Source organism: Pieris rapae, chromosome 20 (genome assembly GCF_905147795.1).
Source record: "Pieris rapae chromosome 20, ilPieRapa1.1, whole genome shotgun sequence".
Classification (NCBI taxonomy): Eukaryota; Metazoa; Arthropoda; class Insecta; order Lepidoptera; family Pieridae; genus Pieris; species Pieris rapae.
This window is the reverse complement of record NC_059528.1, coordinates 5,880,683-5,904,001: the sequence shown is the minus strand read 5'-3', so window position 1 is coordinate 5,904,001 and position 23,319 is coordinate 5,880,683. Positions and strand designations below refer to the sequence as shown.

At 32.7% G+C, this 23,319-nt stretch overlaps 1 protein-coding gene across 2 annotated transcripts in view; it reads right to left on the bottom strand.

Moving 5' to 3' along the window:
* LOC110995731 (beta-arrestin-1) overlaps window positions 1-23,314 on the bottom strand; it is a 77,291-nt gene extending 53,977 nt beyond the window's left edge. For both annotated transcript variants that reach the window (XM_045632492.1, XM_045632493.1), the window contains exon 1: window positions 22,909-23,314. The gene's annotated coding sequence lies outside the window, so the exon portion shown is untranslated. The remainder of the gene's footprint in view (window positions 1-22,908) is intronic.
* Between the last annotated feature and the right edge of the window lie 5 nt (window positions 23,315-23,319).

Sequence of the window (23,319 nt, the reverse complement as noted above, 5' to 3'; positions counted from 1 at the left end):
TTGTTTTTTATTTTACTGTTATGATTTGATTGAGTCGGAGAAGTGTAATCGATGCTTGATTCTTGGATCGGTAGTGTGTGATGTTTTTTAAGATTGCCAATATATTTAAGTCTTTTGAGATTGCCAATGTATGTCAGTGGTATATTTATATCATTTAAAAATTCTGAGAATGTTTCCCAACCGATGGGATCTGCTTTCTTTGAGGGTCTTAATGCATCATTTACTAAATCAATAATATTACTTCCAGGAATTTCTTTTCCACTAATTAGCACTGTACCATATTTATTCCATTGTAATTTATCACTATGGTTTTGAATGGATTCCATCAATAATTCTCCTTTCTTTATATAAGTTTTCGGAATCAAATTTAATATGTCCTGTGTTGACAACTGAAACGAGACGTCTTTACCCAACGACGGTTGTTCACCACCTACCACTTTTTCATTTTCATTTTCATTTTCGTTATCAGTGAAATTAATTTTACCATCTTCATAAGTTTTATTATTTACTGTTTTTTCAGTAAATATTATTTCTTGAGGTTGACGTTCTACCATAGAAAAATGAAGGTATCTTTGTAAAATTTGTTGGTAAAGGGCCCATTTCTCACGATCTCCTAATTTGCTTGACATTATTTTTTCCATTTCACTGTCTAATCGACTTCGTGGTGTAACTTTATTTTCATTTTGTTGATGTGTTATTTTATCAACAAAATCGTGTTCAATAATCAGCATTTTTTTAGTATTCATAGTGGTTTATTAGTAAAACAACTTATAAGACTACTTAGAACAGTGCCTAATATTATTGGAAGAAAGGAACCTCCTTTTTGAATTAATATATTTTTTCTATATTCAAAACTTTTTCCTCTGCTTACTAGCTTACGTAAGGTATTTTTTAGGTTTTTAAGTTTAGACTTCTCTGCTCCTTTCAATGGTACTTTTCCTTTCAAAACGTTATAAATACACTCACAAAGACAGTTTATTTCTTGATTATTGCAGGTTTTCAGTAATACCTTCCGATGTCTTGGTTTTAATGTGTGTAGAGCTGACAATAAATCTTTATGTGTTGTTACTCGATGATACATAGTTTAAAACTGACTCAAAATCGTTGATTACAAAGATATTTATATGCTTTCATGGTGATATATAATGTACAATAGTGAGTGTTTTCAAAAATGTTTGATTTTATCCGGTGTGTATCATCAGTATTTTGTTTTAAATCAATCATCAAATATCCGTGAGCAACTTTTGTAGCATCTGCATATGATTCTTCGATAAATTTAGTGTTCTCAGGCGAAACCTGTCTGGCTAGAAATTTAATTTGTGTTTTATCACGGGGATTTTTGAAATAAATGATGTAACTTGAATTAAGGGAAATGTCACGTTGTCCTCTTCCTTGATGAAATAAGTTTTGTGTTATATAAAAAACACTTAAATTTCTATGGTGACTTCCTTTTGTAAATATATCAACAACTCTACCGTCAGATTCTCTCATTAAATCATCTATTATTATCAAATGAGGATTTTTACCATCGAACATATGCAAATCAGGCAACCCTTGATGATAATTCACTCCAGGTATATTATATAGTGGCTGCATTTCATCATAACACCATGTTATTTCAGAAAAAGACTCATTACATGCACTACCCCTATGTTTAATGAATTGTGCTACAAAGTTTGATTTTCCACATCCTGTTGGACCTGCTATGATTGCAGCAAAAGGATGAATAAAATGAATCATTTTTTTATACTTCTTTCTTCTTTGGGTATCCAAATAAAACTGAATATTTTTCTTTAAAAGATTTTATTTATACATTAAAGTTACTCTAAAATATAAATAAGGTAATATCTAAATAAAACAATAATATGAAAACATTATCTTACAAAATATTATAAAACACATAAATAAATAATAATGAGTAATGAAATTATCTACAACTAAATTTCATAAACATATTATTAATAATTTAGTTCACATTTTTCTTTTATTTTTTTTACTTGGAATTGCTAACGAGTTTATAATGGCCCAGTGGTATCGTATCTATATTATTTGGTAGAATGTGTCGCTTGGTATCATTAAAAGATAAACATGTTTTATTAATTTCTTGGGTGAAAATTGTATGTTTTAACGATTTAAATCGATACATTTTACAAAATTGAATATTAAATTTATTAAATAAACATGACTTATAATTGTCTAACGTTAATTTTTTTGTGACACATTTGTTAACACCCTTCGCCTTAGTAATAATTTTAGAATACAAAGTCTGTATCACAGATGCAACTTTAATAATACGCAGAGCAAAAATTAATCCATCAATACTAATAGCCCATCAAAAGGTTCTTGCCACTACTACAGCTAAATATCCTATAACAAGAGGCGAAGTGAAAGTCCTGACCATACCATCTGGTGTGCAGGGTAAGACACTGGACAATATATTTTTAGGACAGGTTCCTAAGAGATGTATCATTGGTTTTGTTAATAATACCGCCTTCAATGGTAGTTATAATAAAAACCCATTCAACTTTGAAAACTTCGGTATTTGCTCCTTTAGTTTATATATAGACGGTCAACAAATACCATCAAAATCATTACAACCATCATTCCCAAACGATGTATTTGCCAGCGCATACCACACACTGTACTCAGGTACCGGTATACATTTTCTTAACGAAGGTAATGGGATATCGAGGGAGCAATACTCAGATGGATACTGTTTACTAGCCTTTGATTTAACCCCCGACTTATCAGCTAACTCTAATATTCACTGGAATCTCATTCGTCATGGTAGTGTGAGAATGGAAGTAAGATTCGAGAACGCATTGACTGAAACAATTAACTGTGTAGTTTATGCAGAGTTTTCAAACATTATAGAAATAGATAAGAACAGAAATGTATGTGTGGATTATAGTAGTTAAGAAATGACTTTTATGTACTTATGATTAAATTGAGAATAATAAACGGAATGAAATATAATAAATAAAAATATGGTTTCTCATTAATAGTTTCCCTACTTTTCTAAATAAATGCATATAAGATATCACATATATTGGGATGACAATACAACGAGATGTTAGTTGAGGTGGATGATTGATAGGAATTGGAATTGTATTTAGTGCAATATATAAGAGTAGAAGGTCAAACGCGTTGGAGTAAAAATGAATACATTAAACCTGCAAATGAGTCTCCATAAAATACATCCCAGCATCCAGTATAGCGTGTACCCCTCGAATCGCCTACCAATGCACGTACACTTACCCACATTTATTATATGCAATCTCGACCCTGACTCACAACCAGGATCTCATTGGGTAGCTATTCATATCAACCACGAAAAAGTTGGAGAATATTTTGATTCATTTGGACGTAAGCCTATTAGAGTAATAGCGGATTTTTTAAGAAGAAATTGTCGGGTATGGAGCTATAATACAGCTAGCGTTCAGGACATCTATTCTGCCTTTTGTGGGGAGTATTGTGTAGTATATTTGTACTACAAGTTCTGGGGTTTCAGCTTGGAAGATTACCTCAGAAATTTTTCGTATGACTCGCCAAGAAATGACATGACACTAGTAAAGTTGTATTGTAACATAATGCAAATAAACACATAAAACACGCAAATCATATTTTTAATGTTCAGTAAATCCTTTTCCCATCTGTCCTGGTGCATTTGCAGGTAAATGCGCATGGTAATTTGCTAATTATGGATACGAAACTGACTCGGTGATTAGTAAATGAGGATTTGGACGAGACGTTACATTCTTATTATGAGGTGATTAGTAAATCGATTAATTTGCAACGTATAGCAAAACCTAACTTCGAAACAGAGAGAAATATCGCTTCGGGAGTGAGTGCTATCGACTCAGCACGGTCTGTTTAGTGGGGAAAGAGACCAAACTTTTTTTTTTTTTTTTTTTTTAGGCGGGGACTGCCGCTGAGCCAGAAACACACGGGGGGTTAGGTTGACTGAGGCAGCGAGTGAGGCAGACCCGGCACGGGGGGTTAGGTTGACTGAGGCAGCGAGTGAGGCAGAACCCGTGAATCCCTACTACTCATGATTAAAGTATTTAAAAATTACGGGCAGCGAAAACTTTTAACATGTTAAACATATTCAAATTCTAAACGGCCTATGTAACGATCATGAACGGGAGTTGAATAAAAAAACGTTAATTACATCATTACAATTCTCCATTGAACAGGGCAATTAAGAGGTAATAAATACCAGATGTTTGCGACACATGACTCATTGATAATGCACTGACCTGGTTTGTGCACGCGAGAGCTGTGAGAACTTCATAATTTGTAAATTGTAATTAAATGGTTCTACATATACTAATATTAAACTGTAGTTTTTTTTTTAGTATGTTGTAGCTATACCGCCGCCCAAGGACAATATTACCAGAAAGCCCGCAAGTGCAATGACAGTTTAAGAGTTGGTACGCTATTTCGGAAACCCCTATAAATGTACCATCTAAAACTTGAAGCATGATGGACATCTTGATTCCCCAAATTATAAGGACACTAGCGGATCCGACAGACGTTGTCCTGTCTACACGTCTTTAATTTCAAAATTTCAATTTTTAATAAGCCATTTTGATGAAAATTATTATTCAAATGTTATGACAATATCTAACGATCCAGCACATGGTCACACACGATATAACACAATGATAACAAAACTTTTTTTAAATTTCGGGACAGACTAAAATTAAAATTCGAATATTAATTAAAATTTGACACTGCGATGGTAGCGCCGTCTGTCGTATCCAATGTAAAACATTCCAAAATCAACAACAACTAATAAATTGAAAATTAATTAAAAAAACATTGTCCAGCGGACAAAATTGTGAATCTAAACCATTCCCAGATCCCCTTGAACACACACAAAAAATTTCGTCTAAATCGGTCCAGTCGTTTAGGAGGAGTTCAGTCACATACACACGCACACAAGAAATATATATATACCTACTAATATTTAACTGTAGTTTTTTTTTTAGTATGTTGTAGTTATACCGCCGCCCAAGGACAATATTACCAGAAAGCTCGCAAGTGCAATGACAGTTTAAGAGCTGGTACGCTATTTCGGAACCCCCTATAAATGTACCATCTAAAACTAGGACATCTTGATTCCCTAAATTATAAGGACATACACGTAGTCTCAATATATCATCATCGGACGTCGAGGCAGAATACGAAATTCCACCCGCATCACCTCTGACGTCCGTCGTCCCACAATTGAGCGATTTTTAAAGGTTTACCGGGTTTAGAAAGGTTTTACCGCACGAGGTGTGCTATGTGCAACCACGTGCCCACTAAAGTATTTCCGAACCAATTACGACTTAGGAAGAAAAGAGCGTTTCAATTCTTAAAAGACCGGCAACGTATTCGGGAACCCTCTGGAGTTAAGTGTCCATCGGCGGTGGTTTTACTTAACAATAGGTGAGCCACTTGCTCCTTAACCTATTCAATTACATAATTTAAAAAAGTCAACCTTTACGTTTAAGCACAGTACCTTATTGCTATATTTGATAGTTTTCGAAGCCTGTAGGGAAACCTTCGAGGTGGAAGACACAGCCTACTTACCTATAAAAAGAAATTATCAATTAATAAAAAAAACTTCATTAAAGGAATCGAGACATCATAGACCGTTATTCAGTACAAACGTTAAAATATGTAAATAATGCCTGTAATTCGCGTTAAATAAATTTAAATATTCTTTGTATAACTTCACATGAGAATAATCTTTGTACTGATGTAAAAAAAACCCAATAAAATTGTTCAGTAAATAAACTATTTTAAGAATGTACCTAATACGAAATGTTAGACGTTAAAAGTATCAATTTTTTCACTAAAAACGGCAAGATCGCTCTTTATTCTTCGTAGCTTTGAAGATAAAGCTTCTGGGTATCAGATAACAGGATCGTCACGGTATATTATCGCAAAAAGGTCAAAATTCCATTTTAATCTGATAAGATCTCCGATTCTTTCCATGAATAAAAAGGTTGGAAAATGTTTTACGGATATTTCGTATTTTGATATACAAAATATACAAGAGAATGCCTTTGAACTACCCACATAAATTTTTGAAACAAATAAAATAAATTAGTAGGTATGGCCCTGCGAATTTTGTATCTGTCTAAGCAAGCAATCCGGTTCGAGCGAATATTACATGGGCTTTAATATAAGACATTTATATGAATGAAACAAATAATTGATAGTAGCATGTATAATCGGCTTCAAAGAATGTTTACATACGTACTCTCGCTCTGTTTCAAAAACATAGTAGGAGACGGAGTCGATTTCTTAAGATCCACATGAGAATTGAAAGATAAAATGTCTGCCCTATGCTTAATATATATTATACAAATGGGCTTACGGACATGAGCTATGGCCATCAATGTTAGTTAGTTCTCAGCCTTTTTGGGTTAAATTTTTTTAATTTAGCAGCAGAATCTCCCAGCGAAGACCTGGAGGCCGTATCCACAGCTCGATAGTTCGCAAAAGGAAAGCTGTGAAAGACTGCCAGTCACAAAATCTGTTATCATTTCGAGAGATTGAAGAGTCAACTAATCGAGCATTTGATTACGTATAGAGATATAGACAGAAATTTTCTTAAATAACACAATTCACTTATATAAACGCAAATTTATTACTTTGTTTACAAAGCCATTTCGGGTGCTTTACCCTAGTTGCTACTGCATCAAATTTACAATTTGATTAAGATTAATAAAAATAGATTGCAAAATAATATGTTGCTCTAAGGAAGGTTTTTGTAGGTAGAGAAATTAAAAATTAAAAATTCCGGAGAAGCGAAACGTGTCTATGGGGAAGCATAGCAAAATGTTCCACATTTTTTTATTGTATTTAGCTACAAAAAAGGTAGGTTATATAAAAAAAACATAGTCAGGCGAAACGTGGGCAGCTTGTATCTTCAGATTCAGACAGCAACCATTCTGGGTTGTATAATGTTAATAGTATCAAAGTTTTTACTTCACTACATAAAAACTACAAGATATATCGTTAATTATAACTGAGCATACACTAATTAAACACATCTTTACGCTAGTTACACATTATATGTGTATTATTAACACACTAGAACTTCCTTATTCTTCCAAACGGGACTTCATAACTATTAGTCTACCGTGCGTGTGTTTCTAAATAAACTCCTAACGGGTAGGTCGATTTCGAGGAAATGTTATGTGTTTAAATCGATTTCTTCTTTGATCTATTTATATTTAGGTCTTTTGGTTTCGCCAATATTAAATCAAAATCAAATTATACTTTTTACAAACTCCACATCATAAACAAAAATCGTTATAGAGCCATCACTGTATATATTAATTACTGATGTATTATTGTTTATTGCCAGAAGACCCAGTGAACTTCTATCACCTACATTTGTGTTAAAACTTAATATTACGTTATACTACAGTTATGTAACGCAAATTTCCGAATACATAAATAAATACATAAATAAGACAAAGGACATCCAATATTTCCCAGCGAGGAACAGTTTTTATTAGTGGATTCAATTATCGTTTTTAGTAATTTTCTTTGCTTACTATTTCTGTGTGGGTTTCGTTAAAACTTTTTCTAAACTTCGAACAATATTTCAGAATCATATTTAGCCAAATAGGCTTAGCTATTCTCAAATTTTGGCAAGAAAAATTCACAGCAATTCATTTTTAAATATGTATATAGATCACTACACTATTCCTTTAACGGTACACGATAACACTTGTCAAAACTCCTACGTACTCCGTAATGTCGAACAGCGCGTCAGAAATTAAGTAGAAAACTAAATAAATGTTATTATCAGACATAATAAATTGAAATTCCATTTACAAAAGCCCTTTAAAAACGTTCACAAATTCAAAATTGTTGCGAAAAAAGACACAAGTACAGCAAAATACAATAGTTCCTTTGTACAATCGCACCCACAATAATTTATTCTTCCTTTAGATACTTCGCTCCAACGGCTTTCAAAGCTCAATCCTTTGTTAAATAGGGATTCTCAAAAACCTTCTTGACAATGCCCAATAACTCCTGAAACATTGTTCAGAATGTTTCGCTATTATTGTGTTTTATTCAACCCAACACAATTTACTTATTTTTTACATACCTATTACAAACGTTTCAATACGCTTTGGGTAATGTTAGCTTGAACTACGGATCCAATACATTTTGAATATCATATTCAGCGGTCTTCTCTTCACTAAAACATTATCTTCGTCAAACCAACGGATTTTTAAAAGGAAAATTTTCTTCAGGGCACTTTTTGCCGTAAACCAAGTCTATACCTTATGACGTGCAGGAGGCACGTAATTTCCAAAGTTTGTACCAAACCTTGAATCATGATAATAAAGTTTTCTTTCTTTATATACATGTGTCTTTACTATGACATCATGGAACATTACGATATTAAATTAAGACTAATAAGTAATATATGTCTAACCTTATTTACTTAAAAGGATTTTAACATAACTAAGTATGTAAGTACTTAGTGTAAATAAAAATAAAATTAAAACGTGTTTATTCAATTTAAGTACATGCATTACAATGTGTAAGATTTGGAAACCATAAAAGTAAAAAAAAATACCTGTGGTTCTTCCATAACAAACTTAATTATAAATTTCTTTAAAATATTTTTATATATAAGTAAGTAATTTACTTAATGATATCTTTATTTTTTTTTATTTTTGTTATCTCACAGTCTCTATTAAAGACTATTCTATGTTCACTATGTTGTTGGGTTTTATTTTTCACTCACTGTTTAGCACTTAAAATACTAACGTGCAGGATTTGCACCTTGCGAAAGTCCAATTGGATATGTATAGGTACAATGCATTAAATTCCGAAACAGGATAGCTTTATATAGCGTTCCATCCTCATCCCTGAGGTCGTAGGTTCGATCCCCCGCTGTGCACCAATGGACTTGCTTACTATGCACGCATTTAACACTCGCTCGAACAGTGAAAGAAAACATCGCGAGGAAACCGACATGTCTTGTGTGTGTGTGAGTGTAGCGCCACTGATTTATTTTATTTTACATTTCTGAGTATTTTTGTAGTAATGACTCAGATACAGGTGGGAGTGAAAAAGGTTAAAAAGAACCCAGGTTAACGATCACTTTCATTTCCTTAAATGTATACAACGTGTTAATTAAACCAAATTACTGTTTATAAAACAAACGTAATATTCAAACAATAGTGGAAATCCAATGCATGAACAAAACGTTGTACAATATTGCTACTTGAAAGGGCAGCATATTGTACTGCGAAAAGGTCACTTGTTTAAAATGCAAATTACAATTTGCATTCAAGTAAAATAATAATACTGCACCTTCCACTGGAGAATAATTACTATTATTTACATAATGTATGCTAGAGGTTCACTTTACATAAGTGTCAATTACATATTATGGTATGTCATTATAATCAAATGCGATGCAAGTTTGGGTCAAAACGGTAATGGAAGGGATGAGACTCCTAAGGCTATAATATAGAATAGAATGCGTAAAATAAACGATTCGTTATTATTTGGTATTATAAGAACCCGGGCGTTATTATATTACCCGAATCTCCCGTCTTTCCAGAATTTGCCACTATTGAGACGTGAAGTTCATAAAATCAACGCAAACAGACTATATAATCCCAAGAATTAACGTGAACTAGATAAAACGTGAAACAAAACAAACAGTTCTGGGAACAAAGCTTGAAGAAACATTAAAGATCGCAACAGATGTGGATATCATTTGGTTATTGCGCGTTGGGACTGATTATATGGATCGTAAACCAGTCGAGAATAGGCGCCGGTAATAAACTGGCGTGACCTGATCCACGGTCGATGGACCATTAGCCTCTGCGATTAATTTAGAAGTACTATGCACTGGGAAAAACAGAATTCAAATGGTTTAGTTTTATTTTAAATACCTCCTGCATGATGAGGATACCAACTATAAATGAGTAATATTTCATATCAAATCTGTAAACGTTTTTATTAAAGCTTCGGATATTGTCGCACATCCCAAAACCCACAAACATGTTACCGATAATATCGGAATGTAAGATAAGAAGGTAAAAGATAGGTTAAGGTTGATAAGAGAAAAAAAGGTAATTGAGATGAACCAAAAACCTCTTCATCCGAACAAAAGCTTTTATTTATTTCCAATAACAAAGGGAACAACTGAAAACTAGTTAAAAACTAGGCGTGTAGTGTATCCCAGAGAACTGGGCCATGCCATTCGCATTGTACGTTATTTAGTACATTGTTAAGCCAACTTCAGCCCGTAACCTTGTTATCCAGCCGGGTGTGGTGCAAGCTTTGTACTTAATAGACTGTAACACAATTTAGTGCAGGTAATGATGGACAGATATTGGAAATAGAATCAATAAAACTGTCAAGACGAAGAAATTTCAAAATTGTACGTTAAGTACAAGTTGGCGACGTAAAAATAACGTAATGACAAATACGTTAAGGAAATTTGTTTATGCAAATGCGGCATTCGGAAAATACATCATTAATAAAAATTGTATATATATTTAAACGACAATTTATTAAAACAAAGAGGTCGGACATCTTACAGCTATGGAACACAAATGTCATAAATATATGTAAAGACATTTTTCTTTACTAATGTTTCCCACCGTCTAAATCGTCCAGGAACTTTCATATATTCCAGATCATAATTCGTCGAGCCACTCTCGAGTTTAGCGAGACAAACGAACAGCAATTAATTTTTACATATTATATATTTATTTATATAGAAAGTAGAAATCATTCTTGGAAATAAGCTATCGAACCGTAACAAAAGAGAAATATCAAAATCAAGGTTTTTACTGCATCCACTCCACATCAAGCAATTGAAATAAAAGGACTATAAACGTCCTTCGCAAAGTAACATTAAGAGCACTCGCGATAAACCCACTCACGTAACCTCAACAAGAATATATTTTTAATTACTGTCCAGGGAACCAACATTCCACTTGAAATCAACTCATCCTGAATGAGTTTACGCTGGAATTTTAAAATTCTCCTCCTAATAAACTTTTTTTTATAGAACATGGGGCAAAGAAACTTATGGAAAATCATATGAAATTCCTTCTGGAAAGTTTATATAACTTTAATTGGTATTAACGAATTCTGACGGTTTCCAGTAAACATGTAGTAGAGATTTCTAAGTCGGTTTCGCCGATCAAGTAAGAGGTAACTTAATCTTGTCGTATAACCTCAGAAGGGTGAAAAATCGTGATCCTTATATTACTTAGTGGTCAGCCAATAGTGCTGTACAATATCGAAATTTAACGAAGTTTACCTTTCAGCGCTTTTTTCAGATGCTGGGCTTGTATACAAAATCAAGCGAGACCGTCTGTTATGCAGATAATTTTTTTCCTTAGTGCAATTTGAATATTATTTTTATGTTCTGATACTAAAAATGTATAATTATCTATGTAAAAGAAAGTGCCTTCGATGTTTATGTCGTATTTATTCGCTATCAGATATCTAAAATTTGACAGTTACCGAAAATCCATTTTATTTCTAATTTTTTCAATTATCTAATTGTAAAACACATCGAAAAATCGGAGGTGCAAAGCCGAACTTCTAACATTTATTTTTCGCCATCTTCAATCAGATTAACCTGCTAACATGTCTCTTAAAGAAGCTACTTTATACAATTCCCAGGTGAGTTCTCAATCTTATAACCATTACTTAAACCTCTTGATTTATGCAAGACTCTTAATCTTTCATCAAACTTTTTCATCTCGAAAAGTGTATTTTCTTATAAATAATTTAAATTTTTGCACTAAGACTGTTGTTGTTACTCTAAGACATCATCGCATCTTTTCTTAACAGCTACTTAGCATTTTTATCGCATGAGAAAAGATGAAGAACAGATTAGGATAAGTTCTTTATTTTACTTACTTCATTTTATTCATGTGTAACCAAATTACTTTATATTTGATTTAAATTAGATTTTCTAAACGCCAATAGGGAAAATTTAATTCTTGCTTAAATACAATTATAAATTAAATACAATTAAACAAATATAATTATATAAATGTATATAAAATTCATCAATATTATTTATTATTTTATAAATATGATAACGACGTCGTCCTCGAAATAACCGAAATAAAATATCAGACCCAATCCAACTCGACAGCTAACCACGGTACTCATATATGAGTTATCGACTTATGGGGGGAACTATAGATTGTTCTAATTCATATTAAAAGCATGTAACACAAAGTCTTTGCTTCCTTGAAAAGTCCAGAATACAAGAGCAAGGCAAGAACTCCATACCGATTTGGGTTTTTAAAGTCAGTCATTTCCTAATGACAATTTAGTTCATATACGCAATACTTTTTCGAGATCCCAGTACATCTAGAAAGGTCATCATAATTTAGCACAATTTACCATATCGCATACAAAACTAGCACAATCAGATTCAAAATGGCGGACGTCTGAGATAACACTGCGCAATGTGTTCAGCATTTCAAATCTCCCTTGACGTCAAAACGAATTTATAATTGCCAAGTCGTACAGAAGGGATCTTGCGTACGAGTCGTTGGTCGCTCTCTGACTGCGTATCATTAATTCCTGTTACGTATATGATCAAGATATCGAGTAAGTTTTTGTACTCTTTCCTAATCACCGGAATATTTATTCGATAGATTTGAGCTCTTATGTGCTTGCACCTAAGAGTTAAAGTTGTAAATCGTCGATGAAGGAAATAAATACTTTAAAAAATACAATATTGGAAAACATTGAATCCTTTTCGAACATTTATTTAACTTAGTATTAAACAATCTTCAGGAATTCACGCAGCTGACGCAAAAATTCAAAATATTCAAGCAATCAAATGGATGTGGTGAGGAAAAAGGTTTTAAAAATTCACACGAAAAACAAAAACTTCTCAAATAATGGTGAATAATACGCCTAACATTGAAAGATAAACAGAAACGGTATCTTTTACCATGGCCATTAAATTTATAGGAAAATCGATTGATATAGAAATAACCATCCACTTCCAGACACTTTCTGTAAACAAACTTGTTATTCTTGGCATTGGTTGAGATACTGTCCCTTTTTTAATCTTTGAAAAAATAAACGCTTGAATATATTTCCATCAATGTTTGCACTACATTTTCTTTAAAGGCAAGTACTTACGTAAAGGAATTTATAATTAAAATAAAAAAAATCATATGCACGGTAGTCAAACTGAGCGCTAGGTATCACCTCTGAATCTTACTCTAAGACTTTCTAGCAAAGATTTTCTTAAAAAGTCACTGGTACACAGCCAAGATACGGATATAGATTTAAGGATAAGAAGTGCACTTAGCCAAGTGTTTCATGTATATATATGTAACGGGGGCAAACAGGCAGGAGAATTACCTGATGCTCATGAAACTTGGGGACACACAATACCAAAAGCCTCACAAGTGCATTGTTTAAAGAATTGGTATGCTATTTTCTCGGAAGGACAATAAGTCGAATTGGTTTGGAAATAAAACTGGGCAGCTAGTTCCACATCAGTTGTGAATCGTAAGACGTCGAAATACTGGTGTTATTTCATATTCTGCATTGACGTCCGCATATGACCGATGAGGTTCCATCCATTATTTGAACGCGTACGTCAAACTTTGTAAATACCCAGTGATTTACGTTTGATACAGCTTTGGCTTTTGAAATAATTTACGATAATTAATGGAAAACCTACTTGTGGTTAAACCGCTGTGACGTATTCTGGGATTAATATTGTTAACATAACATCATTGTAAATATGGTCGAGGTAACGTTGAATTTACCTACGAATATTTAGGTTATTGTGTGTAGATTTAGGGCATAGTACAAGGTCTCCAAAGATTTACGTAACATTTATCATGCTTAATCATATCCATCGGGAACTAAATGAAAAAGACGTCGCCAAAATATTGGGCGTGGCCTTGAACAAGGTTCCACAAACACGTGAGCTATTAAATTTCTTGACACCACGGGCCTAGTAAATTCACTAGTACTAAATAGAGGTACGCGACCAAATAATTGTGCTTGCTTTTTTTCACTTCAATGATTTCAATAACACTTTAGGATCTGTTTCACAATGTCCGGATAAGTTCCAAATAACCTATTTATTACTTATTTGTGGGATAAATACTATTGTTGCGTTTCACGACTGTCAGGTAGCGCGAAATTTCTTCGGAAATTTTATATTCCGAATAATTTGTGTTGCATAGCTATTTGGCACTTTATCCATACATGTGAAACAGGCCCTTAATATCCTAATATTTGACTTTGACTTTAAGCAATATATTTTCTAAGCTCTTCCATAGGTTTTAACTCAAAGGTTTTTGCATTAATACAAATCACATCACGCTTTCAAAGCTTATTCGAATAGCGAAACATACGTTTTATAACGTGCTAAAATTTTATCATCTGTATTTCGTTTTCACCAATCAACTCCACTCCCGTCACGCATCCTGAGGGGTCCGAGGTCCTGTGCGTGTACGTATAACCCATTGTTAAATTAGGGTTGCCACTTAACCGGTAAAATAAATATTATATATAACCAAAAATCAATCATTCTGATCTATTCATTTCGTAATTCTATACAATAGCCAAAAAATGGCTATATATAGAATTACGAATAATACTTAATATATACACATAGGTTTAAAAATTTACGATAGGAATCAATAAAAAAATAAAAAAATAAACTAAGTAATAACTAATTGGGCTGTGTGATGCTTTGAAAGTGATGATATGTACGAGAGGGTATGCATGAGGGATGTGATGATGCCAGGTTATGGACATTCTTTTTCCAAAGTGTCTAATTCCTAACAATGAGCTAAACAAAACAACACAAACCAAACTGGTATTTATTTACTAAAATGTATACTTAATTTTGGTTATGATTCAATAATGCCACTGAAGTGCATACCAATTGTTAAGTCGGCCACGCACTTGCGAGCCTTCCGGCAATGTGAGTGCCCATGGCGGTATCACTTAACAGCCTATGAGCCTCAGGACTTCTCTGTCATACCCTGTTCTAAGTAGAAAAAACGTTAGTGCATTTTTTTATTGTGCAAGGGTATGAGTACAAAGAAAATGTAATTAATTAAAACCCTATTCTCTCACACAAACAGATTGAGAAAAAAACGGTCAATAAATTTAACACCATTGCAAATTAATTAATACTAGAAGAAGGTCAAGATGGCGACGCAGCCGCTCACTCATCCCTGCCTCTATTATTTAGTAGGAACTAGGATTTAAAGTCCCTTCTGACCGAGACGTAAATATTATCGCTAGTTTCACATGTATGAAATAATAACAAATTCTGAATAATAGGAGACGATTGCTTACATGATGTTCAGATGTGTCCTATGAATACCGTCATATTTCAACGTAAAATTCGTTTAGGTAAATAATTGAATCAAATAACTGCCTTCAGCGAGAAAGCTGGCGTTTCTAAAATTGTATGTATCGCGTAATAAAGTTGATGTAATTACCAAATAAGACAGAGATCATCAGGTGAGCCTTCAAAGCGTTTGTCTTCTGCAATATAAAGAATGGTCTGCATCAGAAAGGCACAAGTTATGACTCCGTATGTTAAAATTCAATGCATTATGGCATCATCCCATATAAAGTTTAAATAATAGCAGTTATGTTTGAAACAATACAATGAAAATTCATAATTTTTTCAGCAATAAGTAAATATGGTTTTTTATACTAAAGCTTATATATAACGCAGAGAGTCGACAGCCCTAATTAAGGGTGTAAATGAATAATAAAAAAGCTCCGTGCTGTCAACACGATATAACTTTTTTGTTCAAGTCCATAAAATGATTCATAGATGGAAAATCCGAGAATTTGGGCAGTTATAGCCTATAATACGAAACGAGTATTGGAATTCTAAATTATTCAAACGTCATTAATCTTTATATTTAATGTAAACCGATCTCCACAAAGCTAATATGTACTGTGATAATAATACAATTAAGATTATCGTATTTTGCGCGACTTTGTGGGTAGGTAACCACACAAGCAAAGGGTTATGCAGGTAGGAGTCTCATCTGATATTAAGTGATACTGCTTCCTATGGATACTCACAATGCCAAAAGGCTCGCAAGTTGCTTTACAGAATTGGTACTCTCTTTTCTCTAAGGACGCTTAGTTGCATTGGCTCTGAAATACTTTAGTGGGTAGCTGGATCAGATGTGGAACAAACGAACTTCGAGCTGATACGGTGGTATTTCGTATTCTGCTTTAACGCCCGACGATGAACTCAGCTGCGAAACTGAGAAAACAGCGTACAAATTCTTAAAAGGCCGGCAATGCACTCGCGAGCCCTCTAGCATCGAGAGTGTCTCTGTGAGTGTGTGAGAATGGGCGGCGGTATCACTTAACATCAGGTGAGCCTCCTGCCCGTTTGCCCCCTGTTCTATAAAAAATACTGTTTGCTTTTTACACTTATTAAACAACCTTGAAAGGTTTATAAAAAAGGTGATTTAGAAATATATATCTCACTTAAATACCCTTTATAAAAATATAATATACTGTATAAACATAATATATTACCCTCGTGTAATAAAACGTAACCTCCAACTTAACATTAAAACCTCCTTGAGAGCACTTCGGTTGAATGTCAATTCCCATCGGACATCGTTGGATTAGGTTTATTGAACTTCTGACAGGTAATATAAGAATCGCCTTACGTAAGGGATTCGTTTAGATAACAATATTGAATTTTTATTATTTTCTACTATATAACTGATATATTTCTATGTCTTAGATACATAAGACATAGAAATATATCAGTTATATTGCACTAATCTTTCACCTCATTTCTTCGCAGCTAAGTAAATTTTGACAGAAAGAGACGAAAGATGAGTTTAGCTTTTATGAAGTTTCAGTCTAGATATTCTTATTTTTACTTAATAATATGATAGGGTTTTTAAGGAACTTGAAATACACTATGGGCCAAAACACCGGAGCATATGATAAGAACATAAAAATCTGGTTACAGTTCGATTGTATAAATTGCATGGTAAAATAACAAGTCAAGTATTCTAACAAAATATAATAAAATACTATATCGCTAAATACATACGAAGATCACAAAAATAATATATTTTGTCTATTTCATTTTACATCCGCAATAAAGGACAAACAAATGCCAATTGTGAGTGACAATGGGCGGGGCACATAGCAAGATGCAGTTTAAAGACAGACTTTAAACTTTATAGAAAGATTAAGGGAGGTAGATCAAGAGGCTGAAGAAATGCAGTGCCGTGCTGTGCAGTGGATAAAAGATAAGAGTTAGCTTAGAGCGAATGGAGAAAGAATGTCATGGATTTGGACATTTGGAAAAGGCGGGAGCTATTTATCAATGGTACTGAAGTTAGGATAAATAACAAGAAATATATATTCAACATATGTCACGATTGTAAATACACGCGCTTTATAATTATTATTTTTATTATACCCCTTATTATCTACAACAATTTTAGATTACGCCATCAGAAGCAAATTATTTCTTGGAACACATATCTACGCTTGAATTAAGGCTGAATACACATTAAATCTTTACTTATTTATACTAGGCTTATGGCCCTTTTTGTAATATTAATAAACACGGGCCGCAGGCTGTTGCTAAGTGAGTGCGTTACCAGCCTATGAAGACATTTCAAATCACAGATAATAAAAAACGAAGAAATACAATTATATAATCTAAAGGCAATTAATACGACGTTTTATTAGATAACTATTATTAAAATATTCCTTAGTGACGAACATACACGAAAATTCAATTAATTAACAGACAACCTAATAAAAAACTGAAAATATAATTCTATCTATATTATTTAATGTCAGTATCGTATCAACTGTCTATCGATGTCAAGGACGATACGCACCTGTTAATACTCAGTACCTACTCATAATTTAGTTTTAATCAGCCAGCTCCTTCGAATGTTCAAAAATAATTCAACATATTGGTTCGTCAATAGAAGACTTCCGACGGTTGGATCGATATTGGATGGTTAAGACTGGTGGCAAGTTTTGTTTAATGGTAAGTCGAGTAAGGAATGGAAGGGCCATTCCTTTTGGAGCCCTTTAGAGGATCGGACTTAAGTTTTACATCGTGTGTATGATAAAGGTACATGTCCGAAATAAATTATTTTCATTTTATATTTTAGACGACTTCGGAGTCTTGGGCGATAGCTTAAATGTTTGATTCAAACAACAGACTAAAAATAGGTCCAGGATTAAATTATATAGATACAAATTTCAGCGCCCAATACCTCACCCATGTGTCAAAATTATATGACCATTTGAACGTACATCTACATCCTACAACTGTCAAATGGTTCATAGAATTTTGTTGTCTAAAGCTATGGTCTCATTTCTAGTTCGTTACCCTTAATTCGTATTGATACATGTCTCTGATTCTAACGCCTAGTTTTCTATAATCGAAATAGCAATCATAATTTCTATATAGAAAACTTTATAGCGGTTCGACTGAAAATTCAGATAAAGACTGGAGTAAAGATAGCAGCGGTGGTAATCATTATGAATATTCCCTTAGGATCATAAAAGGAATTCTCATTCGCACATGCAGTGACGTCACCGTGAGAACACGAACGCTTATCTGTTTCGTTTCGACTACGAAGCACATTCCACAATACACGGGCTCCCTTCAAAATATTAATAGAACATTCTATACTGTCCTATTTCTGGAACGCAATGTTATACGAGAAATTCTTTTAAAACCAATAAACGAACGTATTAGTACACTTAAAGACGATATCATTTAAGTTGACAAAGATTCAAAATTAATTGCGAAACAATATTTTGAACGATATTAACTTACTAATCGTATGATAGTATATACAGTCAAAACCGTTTACGACGACATCGTTTAGAACAACATACTTATATTTTGACTGAAATCAAAGTAGTTCACTGTTTTCTTTTGTTTTTCTTTCCTATTTAAAACGTTAAATTTGTTTGCCTAACCATATATGTATGTACTTTTTGTTACCACTCAGTATGAGATTTCTGTGGAACGGAAGTCTAGTTATCCATATCACAGGTTCTCACCTAGTTTGGAATCCAGTCTCCCAATACCATCTCAACTGTAATCTTATTGTTTGTTGCATTGCATTTGTTGCATGTTGGGAGAAAATAAATTATTATTATTAAAAAAATGGCCCTGCTGAATTCTATACTACTTATTACGATCTTAATAAAAACGTAATCGGATGTTACGACTAAATATGAGTAGTCCCTTCGACGTCGTTATAATAGATATTGATATAAACAAACATGCAAAAACTTCAGAAACCATAGATACACTACTGGAAACTATATGATGTATTAAAAAATCAATGGCTACAACCTTCTTAAGGTGTGCATTAAATTACCACCTAAGAGAAGCACACAGAGGCTAGGCCAACACTGCTCCTATAGTGGTATATAAACTACTACTACTCATACTATGAACGCAAACTACCAATGAATGTACTGAATACAAACATTTATCTTGACTAACTTAATTTCTCGTGATTTCCTCATCAAAAATCCCTTCACAGATTGCCAACAATATCTAGTTTGCGAATTTATTTAGAATTGCCGAGACGGGCGGAAGCATCCACTTACCTACGCACTCCCGATGATCCATAACACATACCTCACCCTACTTCCTACACTTAGTTGGTACTTATTTTTATGTAAGACTAGATGACCTGGTGAACCTCACTTACATATATGTGTCAAATCTTAACACATCAAAGAGATCGGACTTCGTACCACAGCTACGAAACACACATTTCTACTTCTGTATATATGACCAAGTGACATTTTCTTATTAAACAGACAAAAAACATATTCCCCAGCTAGAAATAGTTTTTATGGGAAAATTCAATCGTCATTTTTAGCATTTATGATTACCGTTAAGAACCTTCCCTCAATTTCCACAATATTCATAATTTTAAAAAAATACCTAAATAAATTATTTATGAAAGTTTGACCCATTCCAGCAATAGTGAGTCAGTGATCAGTTAACTGCCCAGTCATGAGTCAGCAATCGATACTTATCTTCTTAGAACACATACTTTGCATTCCAAATGCAATTAGGCTCTGGTATTACAGCTCTGTTGTACTATTATATTGTTCCTGGAACATTTATCATAACGCGTGTTGTTCATGTAAATGATTAGTTATAAGCATTTTGTACTAACAACGAAACTTTTAACCCCCGGTATTAAAACTCTGGTTCCCCAAGTAATACGCAATACACTTCACCTACGTATGCTACAGAAAAGTATTGTCATAGAAAGACAAATTCTTAATTTGGAAAAGAAGATAACTTTTTAATGTGTCGCTTGACTTGATTGACTTTTTATAAACAAAAAACGATTAATGTACGTTACGCTAAGCTAATACACTAGTAACTAGACTGAATCTTAGAGCCTTAGCTCTTACTCATACTTATATGACTCCCATATGTCAAAATTATCACCCTTACAGTCGAACACAAAATCGTAAATTGTATTATGTCTATTCCTTAATTACTTAGCAATAAAAGTTAAATATTTAAATATCGTGACTTAGCTACGATGAAGAAAGTATAAAACCAGTATAATACCCAGTAGGAGATATAGTAACATATTATTTATAATAATTTATTGCCTATATATGTAAAGTATGTAAGATATCAGATATTTTAACCACGTAACATCAATTTTGGACCATACGTCGAAATATAGAACTTTTGTAGGAAAACAAATTTCATTAAAACATCTGTATTAAGTTAAAACACGTTATGCCGTTTCCCCATTCATTGACGTCATTTGTTGGAAACCTCGAATATGCTTCTAATCTCAAAGTACGCACTTACGTTGGTAAAAAGATTTTGACGATTATACCTAAATTATTTTCTGCTTTTGTAATACAGCTTTCTCAGCTATACATTATCATGTCGTGACAAAATATTTTCATTATAATATTAATATCTATACTACAAATAACTAAAAAAATTGTTATATTAAAACAGGTGGTAAGTATGACTTTAAAATTTAAATATTTACGCTAACGTGTATTTCAAGGTGAAGTTCACGCATAACGATCACGGATAACACGTAGTGAATTAGGAATTTAACTTTTTTAATAGCATTTTAGTTACATAATATTAGTATAATGATAACAGTTAATATAACAAATCATCCACGTTAGTGGACAAGATTACATAGTTAAAACATCACATTCTCCGTCTGTATGTTTAAAATATTTTATGAAATTCAACCTATCAAAAACAATTTAATGGTTTAAGATTCAATAGTGCAAGTTATTTCGATTGTTCTGCATAGCAGTCGCTTCGAAACTAAAATAATATTATATCATATTTACTTTAGATATATATATAAGTTTACATAGGTATCAAAAAGAATGGCTTGTATGTATTACGGTGAGTAACTAGCGCGTTATGCAGTCGCGGCTGGGTGCGCAGTAAATATTAATTAGGATAGTCGGCGCCAACACTAGCTATTCATTTAATAGTAGATAATTTAATTGAGCATGGCTCTAACTGCCTGAAAATGAATAAGCTCTCAACATGTTTAATAAAATAATCTTCCCATTTTCTATGTACTCAAAAGCTTCATGACAGTTATTTTAAAACAACTAACTTTAACATTCAATATATGTATTGCAGCATATGTATATTGGTAACTAACATATTTGTCTAATTTTACAGTAACTTGCATGTTTTAGGTAAAGAATTCCTATGAATTTGATTCTTTAATTCTTAGGGGTCAACAGAAAGAAAATAACAAGAAATGGGCCATACCTCAAGCTCTTGCTTGTTCTTAATAGGGCCCACACACTGAACACCTTGAGTGAGTTCAAAAATACTTGAAAGTTCTGAATAATAAGAAAAACATTATAAACTATAATTTTCTATGTACCTAACAAGCTAAGCTAGCAGAAACACAAAAAGAATGAGGATGGGATGTAATTCTGTGAGTTGCTTTAAGACAGCACCATGATGCATTCGAAAGTAAATAAATATTGTGTGCAATTAAATGGTAAGAGAAGCTTCACAATGTGTGAAGGACTGACCATGAACATAGCCGTAAAATAAGACCTTATTATTTTGTTTTGATGAAACATTAAAAGATTTCCATTTGTATAGTCCTCTATACTGCTAAAACACGGACATTACTAGAAAGCAGTAAGCATGTATAAAATACAAAAGATATATTACCAGCAAATATGAAAATAAGGGCCTAGCAACTGTGTCTTTAATGCAAAATTTCTGCATACTATGGTTTTTATTTCTATAAATATCTTATAAATAAAATTTGAATAAAAGACAATGTTTTATTCCATAAAATTACATAAAATGTTGAATTAATATTAGTGCCCTTTTTTTTAATTCACAGACATTAGAAACCTGTATAATATATCATTTTATATTTATAATAGCTTATAGGTTAGTACCTGGTACTTAACTATTAAGTCCTTATCACTACAATCTGTTTTGCACTCTGACTGATAGACAAAGATAATGATAAAACAATATATATGTCCTAAGCTGTACCATTTAATATGTTTATAATATAGAAGATATTTATATTTTTTCTGCTAATGTCCTGAAATAATTAACTATCATACTTTTTTGTTAAAATGGATGATATCTAATTTGACTTTTAGGTTAGTTACATTGTAGGAGCTTCAACATAAATTTTTCATTACATAAAATCTTTGAAAATTTTAATTTTACAGGGTGGGGTTTGCTTGTATTTGAAGAATGCAGGAATGACATACGGTGAAGGTAGAATAAGAAGGTAAATATTATTACATATTAATAAACATGAGAGACGAAACCAAATTAAAGAGATAATAACTTACCAATTAATTTGCCTGTAAAGGTTCTGTCGTAGACTTTTTTCAAAATTTAGAATCCGTTAACCACACAGAAATAACACTTGAGTATATTATAATTATTATTAAAAATATTATAAAAAAATAATAAATCTAGTCACAATTGAACGACAATGGCGAACTTCGTGAAATAATCACTCCACTACGAAATTCATTTTAATATGGCACATTTACAAATATTTCAGCGGATCAATTTAAACACGTAACATATACAAAAGAAACGTTCTCGGTTTTATGTAACTCAAACTAATGTTAACTCGAAAAGTTCTAAATTCTTATCTCGCCGCGTTCGACATTCAACAAGGCATGAAAAATAGAGTTAAGACTTAAGACCTGAGAGTAGGTTTGGAATTTGGATAAAAATTAAAAATATTGCGC